Source organism: Castor canadensis, chromosome 6 (assembly GCF_047511655.1).
Source record: "Castor canadensis chromosome 6, mCasCan1.hap1v2, whole genome shotgun sequence".
Lineage (NCBI taxonomy): Eukaryota > Metazoa > Chordata > Mammalia > Rodentia > Castoridae > Castor > Castor canadensis.
In genome coordinates this window covers 60658446-60675267 of record NC_133391.1, presented here as the reverse complement: position 1 = coordinate 60675267, position 16822 = coordinate 60658446, and the positions used below count along the sequence as shown (strand labels likewise).

The 16822-nt window shown below is 42.3% G+C and overlaps 1 long non-coding RNA gene and 1 pseudogene across 2 annotated transcripts; one reads left to right on the top strand and one right to left on the bottom strand.

Annotated features, from left to right (window-relative positions):
- Positions 1-2119: 2119 nt before the first annotated feature.
- LOC141423887 (uncharacterized) lies at positions 2120-14400 on the top strand. Of its 2 annotated transcripts, none has more exons than XR_012448647.1 (5): positions 2120-2320; positions 11956-12078; positions 12472-12541; positions 13161-13257; positions 14238-14400. It is a non-coding gene; the product is annotated as an uncharacterized lncRNA (long non-coding RNA). The 2 variants fall into 2 exon arrangements; XR_012448648.1 differs by lacking the exon at positions 14238-14400 and adding an exon at positions 13657-14016.
- Positions 9120-14125, bottom strand: LOC109680651 (10 kDa heat shock protein, mitochondrial-like; annotated as a pseudogene).
- Positions 14401-16822: the final 2422 nt, after the last annotated feature.

Genomic DNA, 16822 nt, shown 5'->3' with positions numbered 1-16822 from the left:
GTAAATACGGCTAATGGCGCGGTTCTGTTCTTTGAGCAAGTTGCTTTCATTTTTTTGGTTTTTGGTAAAGGCAGAATCTTACTGTATAGCCCAGGTGGGCCTCAAATTTGCAATCCTCCTGTTTCAGCCTCCTGAATGCTGAAACAGGCATGTACCATGGCTGCCTTTCAGTTCACTCTTTCAAAAAGTAAGCAAATAAATCGTCAGGTGTGCAGTACTTAGGAGGCTAAGGCAGGAGGATAACAGTTTGAGGCCTAGGTCACATACTGAATTCCAGGCCAGCCTGGGCTACATACCAAGACCCTGTTTCAAAACAAAAAACAAAACAAGTAAATGTGACAGGTTCTGTCCACCAGTTTCTAGGCTTGATAAGGTCTTGTCCACGTTGGTTCCAGTTTAAAAGCAGCCCACATTTCCTCGAGTCACATTGTATTTGGCTCTACAGTGGCACCATGACAAAAATCAAGTCTTGCTAGATTATAGAAGTTTATTTTTTAAAAAGTCACAGCATATATCCATATAATGTTGCCACTAGAGCAGGTAAGAGTCCATGTTAGAGGTTGTTATTATTATTACCAAAATGGCAGAACTGTGTTAAAAGTTTCTTTTGTATAGCTCTTTGGAGAAGTACCAGACGTGTACTTGTATTCTTAAGAAAGTGCTCTGTCCTCAAGAACACAAACACGCACTAAATGCATGCCGGGTATTTTTTAATGCACGCAGGGCTAAATGCATGCCGGGTATTTTCTGACGCATGCGCACTAAATGCATCGTGAGTCTTTTTTTAACACACGCAGCACTAAATGCATGCTGGGTATTTTCTGACGCATGCGCACTAATAGCCACCTCCACCACCTTTCCCTGAAGCCTTTTGCCTGTGGATTTTTAGGCAGCCGCGCAGAGCTCGTCTGTGAGAAAGCAAGCGTTTAAAACTTGTAAAGGACTCTGAGTTGAACTTTGAAGTGCCAAAACCGGGGTGCTGAAAACCTAACTAAAACGAATACCTTGCCAGAAATACACACAAATTTAAGTTACAGAGCAACTCAGCAAGACGTGTGAAGTAGTTTCCAGCGGCTCGCGGGTCTCAGGAAGCAGGGAGGTGGCAATGCGCCATGACGCGTTTTCTTTTCGAGGTTTCTGCTCAACAGCGCTCATTTTGGGTCCAGCACTGTGCATTTGGCGATATAAAAATTTGGTGATAATGAAACGAAAGAATAAAATGTGTGGGAACTGTATCGGCTTGACTTACCGTGGTTCACAAGGCCAGAACACAGATAAAATATCCCTCAGTGCGTGACCATGCCTGCTAATGTCACCTTGGACTCCAGCTGTGGCTGAAGACCAGCCCTCCCTGGAGCGTCTATGTCAGGACTCATGGCCTTTGCTTGGAAGTCTCCTTTGCACTGTGAGCCAAAGAGCTGGGAATGGGCTGCCGACCGGAGGCTGGAAGGTGATGGGTGGTGTGGTGACTCCTGTGCCCCTTTCATGGGGCACGGTGAGGGAACAGAATGGCGGAGGCTGACTCACACCCTCAGCGTCTGGCTGTACTGGAGCAGAAGAAAGAGCAGGAAAGGCATCTGGGTTAGAGGGAGGTGTCACTGTCATCTACCAGCTGGGGTGCGCTGCAGAAGAGAATGTTCCAGGAGGAATTCTGGTGCCACCATCAGCCTCTAGGAAAAGGCCTATGGATCCAGAGCCAGGAGACTCCCCCACCTTCCTCTCTAGCAAAAAGACATTATCCAAGGGAGAAGGCTTTACTTATCAATGAAGAATTGAACTTCCTGGTTATAATTTTAGGAGCGAAACTTCTGTTTGTATTTGCTTCCTGGGGCCAGAAATTCCATTCAAAGGAGTTTGGGCTAAGGTATAAATGACCAGAGGTGGTGATGCTGACATGGACGCTCCTTCAGACTCAAAAGAAAGCAGTTACTCACTTATTTGTCACAGCAGCAAGGGCAGTATTCTAAAAAAATATAACACACGTTTTGTCACCTTACTGCATTTAGAGTAGAACTCAACCTTCAATCTCTCTCTCTCTCTCTCTCTCTGGGGTCTGCTAGGCCAGTGCTCTACCTTTGAGCCACACCCCCAAACTCTTGCTCCTGGACTGCACAGACCTGGGGGAAATGTCTGTGGGTGTGGAAGGGATTTCATGGCAGTCTTTTCTCACCTCAGTGTGGCGATTCTGGACTCTGGGAGCACCTGCTACCTGCTGCTCCTGAGCCTTGGCCCTTGATGCTTTCGGAGGGCTTTGAATGGCTGTGCGTTCCTTCAGATTTCTGTTGAAATATTATTTTCTCAAAGATACCCAGGAATTCAGGTAAAGTAACCACTACCCCTGCCCTCCCTTCCTCCTCATTCTGTCATTTCCAGCCTGTAATTTGTCTCTATCTATGACCAACATGTGCATTTATTTCTATAACCCTGCCTTCTCCCTCCACACACAATTAAGTTCCAGGAGAGCAAGGGTTTTGTTACCTTCGTGGCTACTGTCTTGTGACACCTAGAACATATTTTGCACAAAGTATGGACTCGGTAAATACTGCTCAAATAGATGCATGAACATGTTTATTATAAAAAAGGCAGGAAAGATAAAAAGCAGATGAGTCAAGGGTCCTAAAAGTGAAACACTCAAGGTAAATTTCATTTTATGTTTTAAAAAAATTCTTGAGTGTTTACCTTCATCAGACCACAGCAGAACAGAAGCTTTGTGCTGAGGTCTTAGCACCTGCCACTTGGCTGAAACTCCAGAGAGCTCATCCTCTAAGTATGGCCGTGTTTACAAGCATTATTAACAATAGTGAACATGCATGCACTTAATGTGTGCACTGTCAGCAGGGACAAATAAAGATTAACTTTCGTGTTTTAATGAGAACAGAATAGGATAGAAAGCATTGTTTCCCCCATTTCACAGATGAGAAAACTGAGGCACAGCAAAGTAAAACTATTTCCCAAGGTCGCACAGATTAGAGGAACTCCCTGTATTTGAACTCTTTATCCATGTTACATTCTGATATTTGGTCCTTTGACCAGATCTACGTCTGAACAACTCTGAGAAACACTTATTTTCTGGCCTTCAGGCACATGGGATCTTCTTTCTAAGTGTTTTCTACAGGTTTAGTCAAGTGTTAAAACTCATTCTCAGTGGCTGTAGATTTGAGAATCCATTCTCAGGGATAATTTTTAGATATGTTCTTTAACTGTGGACATTAAAATTGCATGTCCTTCATGGTGTGCTGTCTCCATGATTCGTGCTAACTTCTGACACCAAAGAGTCGCTGCTAGTGACTTGCTTATAAAGATAGCAGGCTTCCATAGACTTTGGTTGTTTTGTTGTAAATTAAATATTTTGGGGCTGGGAATATGGCTCAGTGGTAGAGTGCTTATTAGCACACTCAAGGCCCTGGGTTCAATCCCCAGCACTATAAATTTTTTTTCCTGGAGCAATTTGTCATATTTTTGTCTTCCTATCTGATTGATCTATATATGGAAATTGATGGAGTGAAACTGGGAAATAGAACAAGCTGCAAATGTTAACATGAGCTTACTATGCTGAGAAATAAAATCCCTACACAGGAAAAAAGAGTGCCAAGTGTGCTGGGCTTGGTGGCATACCCCTGGAATCCCAGCACTGAGCAGGGGGATCTCAAATTTGAGGCCAGCCTGGGCTATATTTGAGAGACCCAGTTTCAACAAACAACCAACCCCCCCCAAACAAGAACCAAACCCCCAAATAAAACTAAACAACAGAAATGAATGACAGGTTTATATCAAAATGCTGAACTCAAGCAGAAATATGCTAACAGAAAATCTTAAGTCCCTATTCTTATTTTCGCCCTTGCCATTGCAAGAGGTTTCCTGTAGAAGCTGGTTCTGACTGTCTTCAGGATCTTTGTAGTAATTGTTCACATTAGGTCTGCTTCAAGTTTGATAAATTTTCCATAAGATAGGCCACAGGTCCTCCGATCACCAACTTGTAATTCATGTTGTTGGAAACCCTGCTTATGACCTAAAATCATTCTTTGCCACATAGTCACTGTGTGACTTCAGAGGAGTTACACAAATGGTTTGGACCTTGGACTCCAGTTGAGAAACAAGGATCACAGTGGCCCTGCGGGCATCAGGTGACAACTGGGTGATGTAGGTGAGGGACAGTGCATGAGCCAGGCACCTCTTGTTGCCGTCCACACGTGCATGCCTCTCTTCCACATTCTGACAGAAAAGCACCCATGGGCCTTTGCTGCTGCCTGGGCTCCTCTATTGGTTATGGAAGGACCTCACTCCTTTCCCCAATCAAGAACACACCATTAGCTGGCTGCCGGTGGCCCATGCCTTTAATCCTGGCTTCTCAGGAGGCAGAGATCAGTAGAATCACGGTTGGAAGCCAGCCCAGGCAAATAGTTTACAAGACTCTATCTCGAAAAAACCCCATCACAAAAAAGGGTTGGTGGAGTGGCTCAAGTAGTATACATCCTGCCTGGGAAGCGTAAGTTTAAGCTCCAGTACTGCCAAAAACCAAAATAAACTAAAACCCCTAAAATACAGCATTTGGATCCAGCCTGGAGCCCTGCTTTTGTAGAAAAGTGTAAAAATGCCCATTTCCCCATGGGCTGCACAATAATAAGGTTTTTTTCTCCCTTCTTGTCCTTTCAGTCAGTTCTCTCAGCATATCACAGCATTAAAACACTTCCAAAGAAAAGGCCACTCTTTTTCTGATCAGAACATATCTGTGCTACTGTGTTCCCAGAGGTGCACACGGGAACAACAATCAATAAGAAAGCTTGCAGAATGTCCGCGTACCTTTGAGGAACAGGTGTTAGGTCCATGCTCTCTGCTGTGACTTTAGTACCAATAATTTCTCTCATAATGGCATTTCCTGATCACTGGGTGTGATTCAAGAGGGCTCCATCCAGAATCTTTAAGATTGTTGTCAGAACTCACGTTCGCATTTTTTTTTCCATCTGGACATTTTTTCTGATTATGTAATGAAAACGGTATCACCAATCCACGTTTGTTTTCCTATATTAAAAAATGTGATTAGCATATTATTTTTGCACTGGGGGTACATTGTGACATTTACAAAACTTCTTACACTATATCATAGTTGAATTCAACCCCTCCATCATTGTCCTTTATCACCTCTCTCCCATTCCTGGAATAGTTTCAGCAGGTCTCATTTTTCCATTTACATACATAACTCATAATATTTCTACTATATTCACCCTCCTACACCCTTTCTTTTTTATTGTCCCTTCTCCCACTGGTGCCCATCCCCAGACAGGACCTGTTTTACCTTCTTGCCCTCTGTTTTTGAAAAGAAAGGCATTTTTGTTTGTTTAGGATAGCTATATAGATAGTTTCATTGTGTCATTTCCATTTATATATGCATACATCCCCTACAGTTTTCCCTTTTCCCTTAGTCCCCTTCTTATGGCAATTTCAACAGGGTTAAAATTCTATGTTCATTCTTTTATAGAAAGTACATCACTCGTATTTACTTTTTTTATTTCCTTCTTTTACCCTCCCCTCCTGTTAGTGCCTGTTTTCCATTCTTGTCCTTCTTTGCTTAGGTTCATTGTTCAGTGGGATTTTTGCCTTGGTACATGCATTATGCTTAAGTCAATGTAACCCCCTTCCACTGCACTTCCTCAACCCTTTTCCCGCTATCCTATGTTGTTTAACCATTTTTGGAGCGTTTCCTTGTTATATTTCTTTATTATTTGCTATTTTTCTTTCTCTTTCCTATATTTTTGTTGGTGGTTTTTGGTTTTGGTGGCACTGGGGTTTGAACCCACAGCCTCATGCTTGCTAGCCAGGCACTGTCACTTGAGCCACTCTATCAGCCCCTAACTTTCCTGTATTTTTGACTTTGTAATGTTTATGTAGTATCAATGACAAATGTGGAGACTGGAGATGTGTGTGTTATCACATTTCCTCATGACTCTGAATAGTGCTGAAACACATTTAGCAGCTTGAAGGCTGTGGGGTGGTTATTGCAAATGCCTCCTTAGTCAAGAAGTCTCATGTAAAATCCTAAGAAAACACTGAAAAAGATGAAGAACCTGCTGTGGACATCCCACAAGAGATATGTACAATTGCATCTGATACTCTAAGCATGACGGTTTCATTTTTTTTTTTCTTCTTCTTCTTCTTTTTTTGGCAGCATAGGGGTTTTGAATTCTGGGCCTCATGCTTGCTAGTCAGACTCTCTACCACTTGAACCACTCTGCCAGTCCCAAGCGTGACAGTTTCAGACAGCTCCTGGTTGGTTTACCAAGCAAATGAGGCCTTAGAAGTGCATTGATGAGCTAAGAATTAGTAAGACCTACAGATAACACTAGAAAATTTAAAGTAAGACTTCTGATAAACTTGGGATTAGCACAGTGTGCTGTGTCCTATCACATCTTGTCATGGGCTCCCCCCCCCATTGTCAGATACTCAGAAATTATCAGCGTAGGTGGTTTGGTCTGAAGTCTGCAGACCCTTTATTTTTAGAAATGGAACTTTTATTTATTTTTTATGGTAATGGGATTTGAACTCAGGGCCTTATGCTTGCTAGGCAAGCACTCTTTAGCCACTCCCTAATTTTAAAAATTGAACTTTAAAAATCATGTGCTATTTCATGCATAAAAATGAACATATGTAGGCCACAGAAGTCTAGTAATAAACACGAGATGCCTATTGCTCTGAAGAACATACACACGTCTAGTCTTATTGTTAAGATCCAGGGCTGTTTCCATGCACACTCCCTCACTATACTCCTGGGGTAAATGTTACCTTAAATTTTATTTTTGCATGATTTTGAGCTTTATGGAAATAGTGCCATTATGTAATATAAATATAATATACTTACATATTTTTCTGATTTGTTTATTCATATCCCATTATATTTCCAATATTATTATTACATGAAGAGATGGTCATTCATTTTCACTGCTTTATAATAATCCATGTTTAAAGTACCACAATTTATTCTTTCTCCTGTTAGTAGACACATGGACATTTTTGGATTTTATTCACAGCATTGTGCTAGGAAATTCCATACAGTCATGGTGAGCACAGGCAACAATGCCTGTATGGAATGTGCCTGGGAGCAGAGCTTCTGAGTCATGCAACTTTGAAACCAATGGTCAGTTATTTTACAAGAGGCCCTCCCAACGTGTCCTCCCCAGCTGGAGACCTGCTTTGCCAGCTGGGGCATGGGGAGGCTGGGGTAACCTGCCTTGTTCAGCATTTGGAGCCTCTTTACTTTTACACTTTACTCAGCTCTATGGCTCAGAGAAGAATACAACTTGGATCTCATGCTTCTTCCTATTGCAAGTGAGTAGAGGGAAGGCACTTTTCAGAGACAGGATAGCCTACTGGCCCATTTATCAAGCCTGTTACAAAGAAGGCAAAAATGTCTGGACATCTAGACACTTGACCATACCAACATGCCCCACCCACCGCAGAGGCCCCACAAGGAATTTTCTGAGAAGCAAATGGAAGGCCCTGGGCATGGTGAAAGGCATCTCCTTGCACTTGGTTCTCAGATAGATGTATAGTGGGACAACTGAAAGTCGCCATGATAATCATAATTGGCCACCTATTTTACCTGTAAATAAGTGTGTTCAGAGTCAGATCTCTGAGTGTTCATCATATCTAAATTCTTTTTATAAGCTCTTCATTTCTTAAGCATGTTTGTAGAGCTTAAAACCCTCAGTGTATAAGTTAGCATGCCCTGTTGCACACAGTCAAGGTCATTAGGACAGAGTTGATGCTGTGGTTGAAATTGAACCCATTTATGCTTGTGGGAGACATGGCAGACAGCAATCCGTAATAAATTCTCTTGTCCTTAACTGAATGAAAATAGGTTTTTATAATTGAATCTCTTTCATGTTTCTCACATTTGGATCTTGGGGAAAATGGTAAATTTATTATAGGCATGATACAAATTGCTCATCTGTAAAAATATTTTAATAACAGGTTTCTACAATGACTAGGAGAGAGAATTAAGAAGGGTCTGTCAGCCTTCCTTTATGATGAATTCAATTAAGAAAATCAATATTGATTTTATGTAAAGATGGTATTGGTGAAAATTTAAAGAATCCTATGGGGATGGACTGGGTGTGGTGGTGTATGCCTATAATACCAGCACTTTGGAGGCTGAGGCAGGAGGATCACAAGTTTGAGGACAGCCTTGGCTGCATAGTAGAATGTTGTCTCAAAATCCCCCAAACAAAACAAAACAAACTCCTCCTCCCCCCAAAAAAACAAAGACAAAACCCCCAAATCTATAGGAATAGAATGAGTCCTTTGACCAAAAAGTCTGAGTCATTAGATTTATATGACTTCCCATGAAGGGTATCTATAAAGGAATCCAGAACCTTCCCCACTCCCCTGAAAACCTGTCAGGAGGTTTGCATTAACTCAAGGATTGAGTTTCAACTCTCATGATTGTTTAGCTGCAGTATTTGAGATCTGTCCTGTGATTTTTCAAAATGCTAGTGCAAGATAAGCCCTGCCTACTTGTGCAGAGTGTAGTTAGCAGCCATGCTCACTCTGCCACCGTCATGATCCGTGATAGTTAGTGAAAGGCAGAGTTCTAAAATGTCTGCGGAATCTTCCACATAGTCCTCTCCAGGGTCACGCAAATCAAACTTACCTACACCTGATGGAAATGGTAACAGCTGGTCTTTACTAGTGCCTATGAATGTTCTGGGAATTGGATTAGACACTTAAAGTTTAGTCTCTACAGCAGGCATAAATGATGTAAGTAACATCATTTCCATTTTACAGATGAGTAAACCGAGACCTGAGAGAAAGATAACAGATGCCATGAAATGCAGAGCACGTCAATTGTGCTGTACCACCTCTTAGACAAAAATAAATAAATAAATAACAGATAAATAAATCTCTTCCAATAGATGATTGAATTTAATTTTTTCATTTACATATTTTATTTGGAAATGTTTATACCAGTCCAAGGGACTAAACTTTAGAGGCAATGGGTATCATAAGTTTAGGTGTCATCAGTTTATTATAAAAGGAAGACTTGGAAATTATTTACATGATGAAAGATTCCAGAATGTCAGTGGAATGGACAGCTTCCTGTGATGCCAGCTCACTAGTGATTTATTTCAGTCTACATACTTTCCAAGAGTGTCACCATCTCTAAATGAGAAATAATCCTTGTCTTCTAGAACTACTTTGATGCCTCAATGTTCTGGCAGAAGCACACTATCTCCAGCTTGCACACTGACTGGTTGACTCTGTCCACCTTTGCTGTAGAGCCTGATCAATCCCACAGCCACTGCTGTTTGCAAAACTTCTCCTGAAGATTTTTCTGGAAGCATAATGCCACTTTTGGTTATAGTTTTGATGGCATTCCTTTCTACCAATAGTTGGTCAAACAGCAGAAGAAACTTTATAGATGCTTTTAAAATATTTTTTAAATTAAATATATGCTTTTTTCAAAGCAAAGAATATTCCATCCATTTTATATATTACATGGAGTTTTTATAAGTTCAGGTAGTCATCCCGAGTAGATAGGCATCAGAAATAAGTATTAGGTTGTATTTTTTGCCAGAAACATTCAGAATGCTCAGAGGCAAATATGGTAAAGTTGTGGCTAGTGAAGACCACACTGTCTATATGACATCCCTGAAACAGTTTAGATTATTTAGTCCATGTCTGAGCTGGAAAAAAGTTGTGTTGTCTGGCTAACTACACCCAGAACTCTGCATGGAGTAGAGGTCTTTGCACATGGCAGGGACTCACTGCCAGTCCATCTACTTCATGAGGTCTTCCCTCATTGAAAATGACACAACAAAAACTTAGCTTCCGGGTTGGGTTTGTAACTCACTTGCCTAGCATGTACAAGGCCCTAGATTCTAGCCCCAGCTCTGGAAGAAAACAAATACAGACAGCTTCCCACAATCCTCCTTTCATTACTTACTTTAACTTCCATGCATCTTTTCCTCTTATTGAAATAGTATTAATCCCTTAGTGGTTTCACCAGTGTCCTGTATTTTTTTCAATATCAGTCAGGTGTGGTTTCTCTTTTTGCCACATGGCTAATTTCTGTTGGCAGGTAAACAGCTGGAGGCACTGCCAGGTCTCACATCTGAGCAGTGTTCTCCAAAGATGCTTGCCCAATACTGTAATCATTTCAAGGCTCTTATCTTTGCCCTATAGAACGACATATCCTAAAATGCTATACATTTGCAACCTATCCCCAAATTGGCTCCATGCTTCATATCTGGAGCTGTAAGTGGAAAAATAAAGGGCAGATGCAGGGCGATTCTATCCTGCAGCAAAATTTAGCTCACTATCTTGAAAATAGTCATACTATTTTGGGATTTTACAGTAAACAAAATCCAGACAGCAGAGCGGAGGGGCCATTTACGAGTTATGAAATTGCCTGGGTAAGATAAGGCAACTCATAAATGATTCAGTGAAGCTCAGAGGATAAATCTTATTTTTCATACACATGACTCCACGGAAGATTTTGTGATGTTCCTAGATGCTGATAATGGAAGAGAGGAACACATGTCACATTAAGAACCTGACATGACATTAGAGTGCTATAAAATGTTCAATTAAACATGGCACCTGCAGGACGAATGGTACCCAGGATACAGTTCTTTGTTTGCCTTTAAGAACTTTAATGTGTCTTATTTATTGAGGGCAGAGAACATAAGGATAGTAACGTGACAGCCTCCAACCCATCTGAAAATATTTGTGTCAGTGTCAAGGCAAATAATAAATGGGGCTGCCTCTGGATCCTAGCCTTTTCAAAAGATGGACAGAGCCGCATTTGTGGATTGCACCGGGTGGAATTAGAGCAGATTTAAGAAAACTGCCCCAAGCATCTGTCTTCTCTCAAGCAGATTGTCAAGAGGAAAATGGCTGGGGGAGGGGAATGGGGGGGGGTGAGTGGAGGGAGGGAGGAGGAGAGAGAAGGAAGCTGGGACAGCTTGCATGTTTTAAACCCTCAAGATAAGCTGTCGCTTAGAACCTTGACAGCTCCAGAACGTGACACATGCTTTTGCTCTCTGGGGACCTTTCCTGCAGCTCTGTGGGCAGATCACGACCACCGAGCTGTGACGGCCGGCACTTGCCTGACCTGACATAATGGGCAGCTATTTACTGCAAACAAGGTAGATGGAAGAACATAGGCTTAAATGATGCTCTGGTGGAGGCAGGAATCCACTGGGATCTCTCACAAACCAGTCAATCTTCTGGTTTTTTTTTTTTTAAATCTGCCCTCCCCTTCCTCTAGGTTGGGACTATTTATTTTTTCCCTTAGGACTAAACCACAGATGTCTGACTTGAACTGATGCTTCTTTTCCATCGAACCCCCCCTTCCCACTCAGGATCAATAGAGTGGGTTAAAGAAGCAAGTGCATGACAATAAATAAAAAAGAAAACTAAGTTTGGATGCTACCACTTCCAAAGTGACTGTTCTGGCTTGTTTTTATCCATTACTTAGGAAAAAAAGAAAAAGAAAGAAGAAAAAACAGCCCCTGGAGGCTTCCTGGTTAGGCTTGTCAGGTTGTTTCAACGAGAAACCCCAATCAGACTTGATTTGTGAAGAGTGTCAAAAGCTGAAGTTAATCATGTAAACATCGAGGTCTATTACGGGAGGCCGTTGCTGTGCACGCCGAGGGCTCCTCACGTGTGCTTCTGAAGCCAGTGCATTTTTATTTTTCCTGCGTCTAAGAACAGACATCTGCACTCTACCTCTTCTGGTCAAGGAGAACAATAAAAGTAGATAGGAAGGTGTGCTGCAGGCCCAAGCCTGTCACAGAAGAGGACTGATATAAGAAGTCTTTCTCCCAGTGCACTTTGCTTTTCAAAGGCTCAGGGGATTTTATTTCTGTTGTTGCATTCATTTCCTGTTGAGTGGAACAAGACTGGCAGGTGTACAAAGAGGAATGTGAGGCTGAGTGATGTTGCTTTTTCTTTTTCAAGGTCAAGACATCAGGAGCACAATGGTCTCCAAATTTTCTGACTTCCAAATTGGTCCCTTCCCTGGAATTAAAAAAGAGACGGCAAGACTTTTTCTTGACCCTTATAAAGATTTAAATGGCACAGGTAAGTTTTAAAAAACAAAAACCTTGAGTTTGTTCTGAGGCTGCAGAAACCCAGCTCGGGGCACCTTTCTGTGTGACATAATCTGAGAAGCTCAAAGTGCGAGGCTCAGACCTTGGATGTTTGCCCTGTGTGGCAGCCAGGTTCCTATTGGAAACCAGTACTAGCTTATTTTCTTTGGGAGTGAAGCCTACGGTAGCTTTAGAGAGAGACATTCTATAATTTTACCAGACTGTAAGAGCTTTGTTGAAACTTGGTACCAGACAAGAAGAAGGCCATACCTGGTTTCAAACAAGTTCACAAATAAGGAATTTGTCTTAGAACTATGCCAAGTCTTCTTAGTTATTCTTTTAGTCACTTTGATAAAAACTTTCCTGACATAGCTATTATTTGCAGTAAAGTGGAACAAGAGTGAAACAGACACTGGAAGTCTGGAAGTCCGGATGACCCCTGCCCCTCCATTCAGGTGATCCTTTCCCACTCATTTTTCACAGGACTACTGACTGGCTCTGATGGTACTTTGACCGGATATAATTCACTGCTCATTCATTTGTGGGCATCAGTGCAGGTCAGAGGCAGGGGATTGAACAGGTTTTCTTTTCCCATCTTTCTTTCCCACTTTAAAAATTTCCTTGGGGTCTGATTTTTACTTGTGACCTTCAGCTGATCTCTTGGAAGGCTGACCGTGGTTTCACACATTGGAAGCACGATGGCCAATTCTAGTTCTTTTATTTTTAGTCTGCCAAGAGTGATTTCATGCTCTGGACTACTGTCATATTTTCAAATAAATTATTTCCAAGACTCCTATTCTCATATCTACTCTAGAATTCCACTCTTGGTCCTGAGGGTGATCTGTCAGCAGATTGGTCAGTGTACATTTTCACAGCTACGGTTTCATCCTGAAGAAATGGAATAATGAAGACAGTGTTTGGGCACCGGAGGGAAAGGAAAATAGGAGTTTCATTATCCCCACCCGTAACTAAACCTTGTTAAATGATTATGTTTTAAATCTGAATGGTAACTCTGTGAAGAACATGGCCATGTTTCATACAGTTTGCAACCACTTTCTTCCCTCAACCCTGCAGTCAATGGGAGCACTGTGTGGGACACACATACTAGCAGCTATGGATGAAGCAGGACCCTGGAGGACAGGTGGCATTCTACCTTCATGTTATCTGCAAGGTGTGTGGGATTTATTTCATAGGCTATATGCCAAGATAAGAGAGGAGCAAGGGTTGATGGTAGGATTTTGGGTCAATGCTGTCTGGATGGACAGTGATATACCACATGTGTTATTGGCTTCTCCACGTTCACCTCCCCCAACATTTTTATTCCCTTATCTCCCCCCAAATCATGTGCTCAGGCTGGCCTTGACCTTGTGATCCTCCTGCTTCCACCTGCGAGCCCTGTGATTATTGGTGTGCACCACCCAGCTCCAGCTTACACTCTTTGATGTAGGAAGAACCACATATATTCTCTGAAAATGTACTTGATAATTTTTCAATTTGATGTGCAACAGATTTCCTCAACGTGACATCCCTGACATTTTAAGCCAGGTCATTCTTTGTCTCTTTGTTGTAGAAGGCTGTCCTGTGCATTGTAAGCATATCTGGCTTCTGTTCACTGGCTACTCCCAAACCCAGTGCCAGATGGGACAATTCAGAAAGTCTCCAGAGATTGGTAAGTATCTGTTGTGGGGGTGAGGGAGGGGACGTCTTCCTGAGGTTGAGAACCCCTGAGATAAAATAATACATGACATTGAGTTTAAGTTTTCCTCTTCTTGGCACATTGGTTTTTTGAGACACTTTTACCAAGAAATTCTGAAGTCATGATGTCAGCCTTAGAGGTGCCCTGCTCAATTCCCTCTCTAGATTGAACCTCTGGCTCCAGGTGCCATGGTGGACATGCTGAGGCCAGGCCTCCCCCAGGCTGCTCCTAGCCAATGACTTAGCATAGTAGGGGTAATGGATCTGATCCATTTCTGCCTACAGGACTCCCCTTGAATGAGTCCCCTTTGGCTTGGCCAAACCTTTCTGAATTGCACTGCCATCTGAGGCTCTTTCTGCCCAATCCTCCTCCTCCTCCTTTCCCAGGTGTCAGAGGTGCTTCCTGGTCTTGGGACCTCATAGCCCTCACCTGCTTCCTCTCTATGTGTTTTTTAGGACTTCCCAATAATCTCTCTCATCTTTGATTGAGTGTTTTTCCTGGATTACCCTGTGTGGGTGATGGAGAACTTCCAAGAGCTCAAAAATGCCATATTGCTTGTGGTCCTCTGGGAGGCAGGGAAGGAAGGGCAGAGAGGCTACCACAGTAGAAGATGCAAACGGTCAGGTAAGAATCTCTTTTGTGTATTTATCTGTAATTACTTTTGCAGTTTCTAAGTTTTGTCAAATATTGGCATAGATTAAGAATAAAGTTCTTCCCACTATTTCTTGCTTTCTAATTTTCAACTTTTTATTTAGAAAAGCAATATTACTTTTCAAAGAAGATTTCTCAAGTCAACTGTTTTATTTCCCATTGAAAAATAAAGGGGGAGGGTTAAATTAAAGGAGACTCAGGAAGCAGACAAGGAGGAAGAGAGAAGTGATGGGCAAACCTTGTGATCCTCTTTCACCAAGATGCAAGTTGTACAGATGCTTCTATTAGTGTGCAGCTGTCCTAGAGAAGAAGAGAGATTGTGGATATGACAACTGCAAAGCCTGTTTGAGACAACAGCCTTTGTTTAGAGAAAATAATTATGTTGTGAAGGTATTGCATCCTTAATTTGAAAAAAAAACATTTGAGAGCCATGTATGTGTAAATTCTGCTAATTGTGGGTGAATGAGGAGTGAAGGAAACAAGCAGGGTGTTGTGCTCATCTGGAACTTAAAGTCTAAGCAGGAATAAAAACAGACAAAAAGAAAACTGTAATTTATAATTTAGTTTGATAAGTGGTCTTTTTAAAAATCTACTCATAATCATAAAGACTTGAGTTCAAACCCTAATACTGCTAAACAAATAAATAAATAAACTTATTTTTGTGGTACTGGGGATTGAGCAAAAGGCTTCACACTTGTTAGGCAAGGGATCTATTACTTGAGCCATACACCTAGTCTTTTGCTTTTAGTTGGTTTTTCAGTTAGGGTCTCACACTGTGATCCTCCATACCTCTGTCTCCTGAGTAGTTGGGACCACAGGCATGAGCTATCGTGCTTGGCTTGTTTTTTGAGATAAGATCTAGCTAACTTCTTTCTGTCTCTGTTTCCTGAGTAGCTGAGATTACAGACATACACCATCCTACTGGGTCCTTAATTTATTTTTAACTAACACATAATAATAGTTATGAGGTACAGTGTGATAAGTTCATACATGTATATGGTGTCTGATGATCAAATCAGAATAATTAGCTTCTCCATCTCCTTAGGATATGGAAACGCAACATTACTTTTTTTTTTTTTTTTTCAGGACAGGGTCTTGCTATGTAGCCCAGACTGGGGCCTCAAACTCATGATCCTCCTCCTCAGCCTTCTGAGTGCTAGAATAACAGGCATGGACCACCATGCCTGGCCTTTTAGGGAGGAAACTTCAAAGAAGGGAAACAGCATGTAGGCATTTGTAGATGAGTGTTTATGTTAGTGAATGTGAGAATAATTACTATATCTGCAGTGAGACAGTCAGGAGAAATACCTAGAAAAGCCAGCTTGTACTTTGAGAGAGATGAAGAACTAATGAATCTTTTGGGTTTAGAAAAATGACTCTAGTTGCACTGAGAAGGACTGAGGTGACATGCTGGAGACGGGATGGTCTCTGTTGCCATAATCCACGTAAGATATGCTGTCTGGAATCAGATGTGTCCGGGGCTGGGGACCCTGGTTTCACTGCTGGGGAGCAGTGTTGATAACGATAGTTGTAAGGGATAAGGAGAAGGGGTAATGCAGGCTTCTAGGTGGGCAAATGATATTGAGAACACAAGACAAGTTACAAGTGTGTAGGAGATGGTGACTCAGTTTATGATAGGTTGGGGGTGGGTCGGGGCCAGTGTGACAAGCAGACATACATGGAACTCAGTAGAGAGATATAGCAGGAGAGGTGGCTTTGTGAGACATGAAATATAGACGGGGATGGAGGCTGTGTGCATGCATGCTGGGAGGAGTGGGATGTGGAGATAGTTGCCCCGAGAGAGCAAGTGGACTGAGAAAGAGAGTGAGCTGAAGAGGTCCCCAGTCCTCACTGATACTGAAGGGCCAGTGTGCACAGCTTGCACAAGAAGCTCACACGAGAGCAAAGGGAGCAGCCAGAGAAGTGAGAGGAAATTGCAGCAGTGAGCACGGAGCCAGGAGAAGTGGCTTCAACAGGACTCATGAGGGAGCCAGGTAGGATGGGGCCATTGCAGCCGCGACCTTCAAGAGAACTGGGTGGAGAGCTGGGCCTCAGGCTCAGAGTTGAGCAGGGGTAGTCAGGGCCCCTGTGAAAAGGGGAGAGGAAGCCTGCTGAGAGAGAGCTGGTGTTCAGGGCTGTTTTCTTAAGTGAGGGGAGAGAATTGTGATGTTCAAATGGAGGCAGAAAGGAGTCAGGAAAAAGGAAGGCATGGGAGAGAGAAAACAAGAACTTTGAGGTGGGTGATCTTCTGAAAACTCTAAATCAAATCATGTCATTCTTCAAATTAAAAAAAAAAATGGGGCTGGGGATGTAGCTCAGTGGTAGAGCACTTTCCTACATACACAAGGCCCTGGGTGTGATCCCAAGCACCACACAAATGACATCTTCC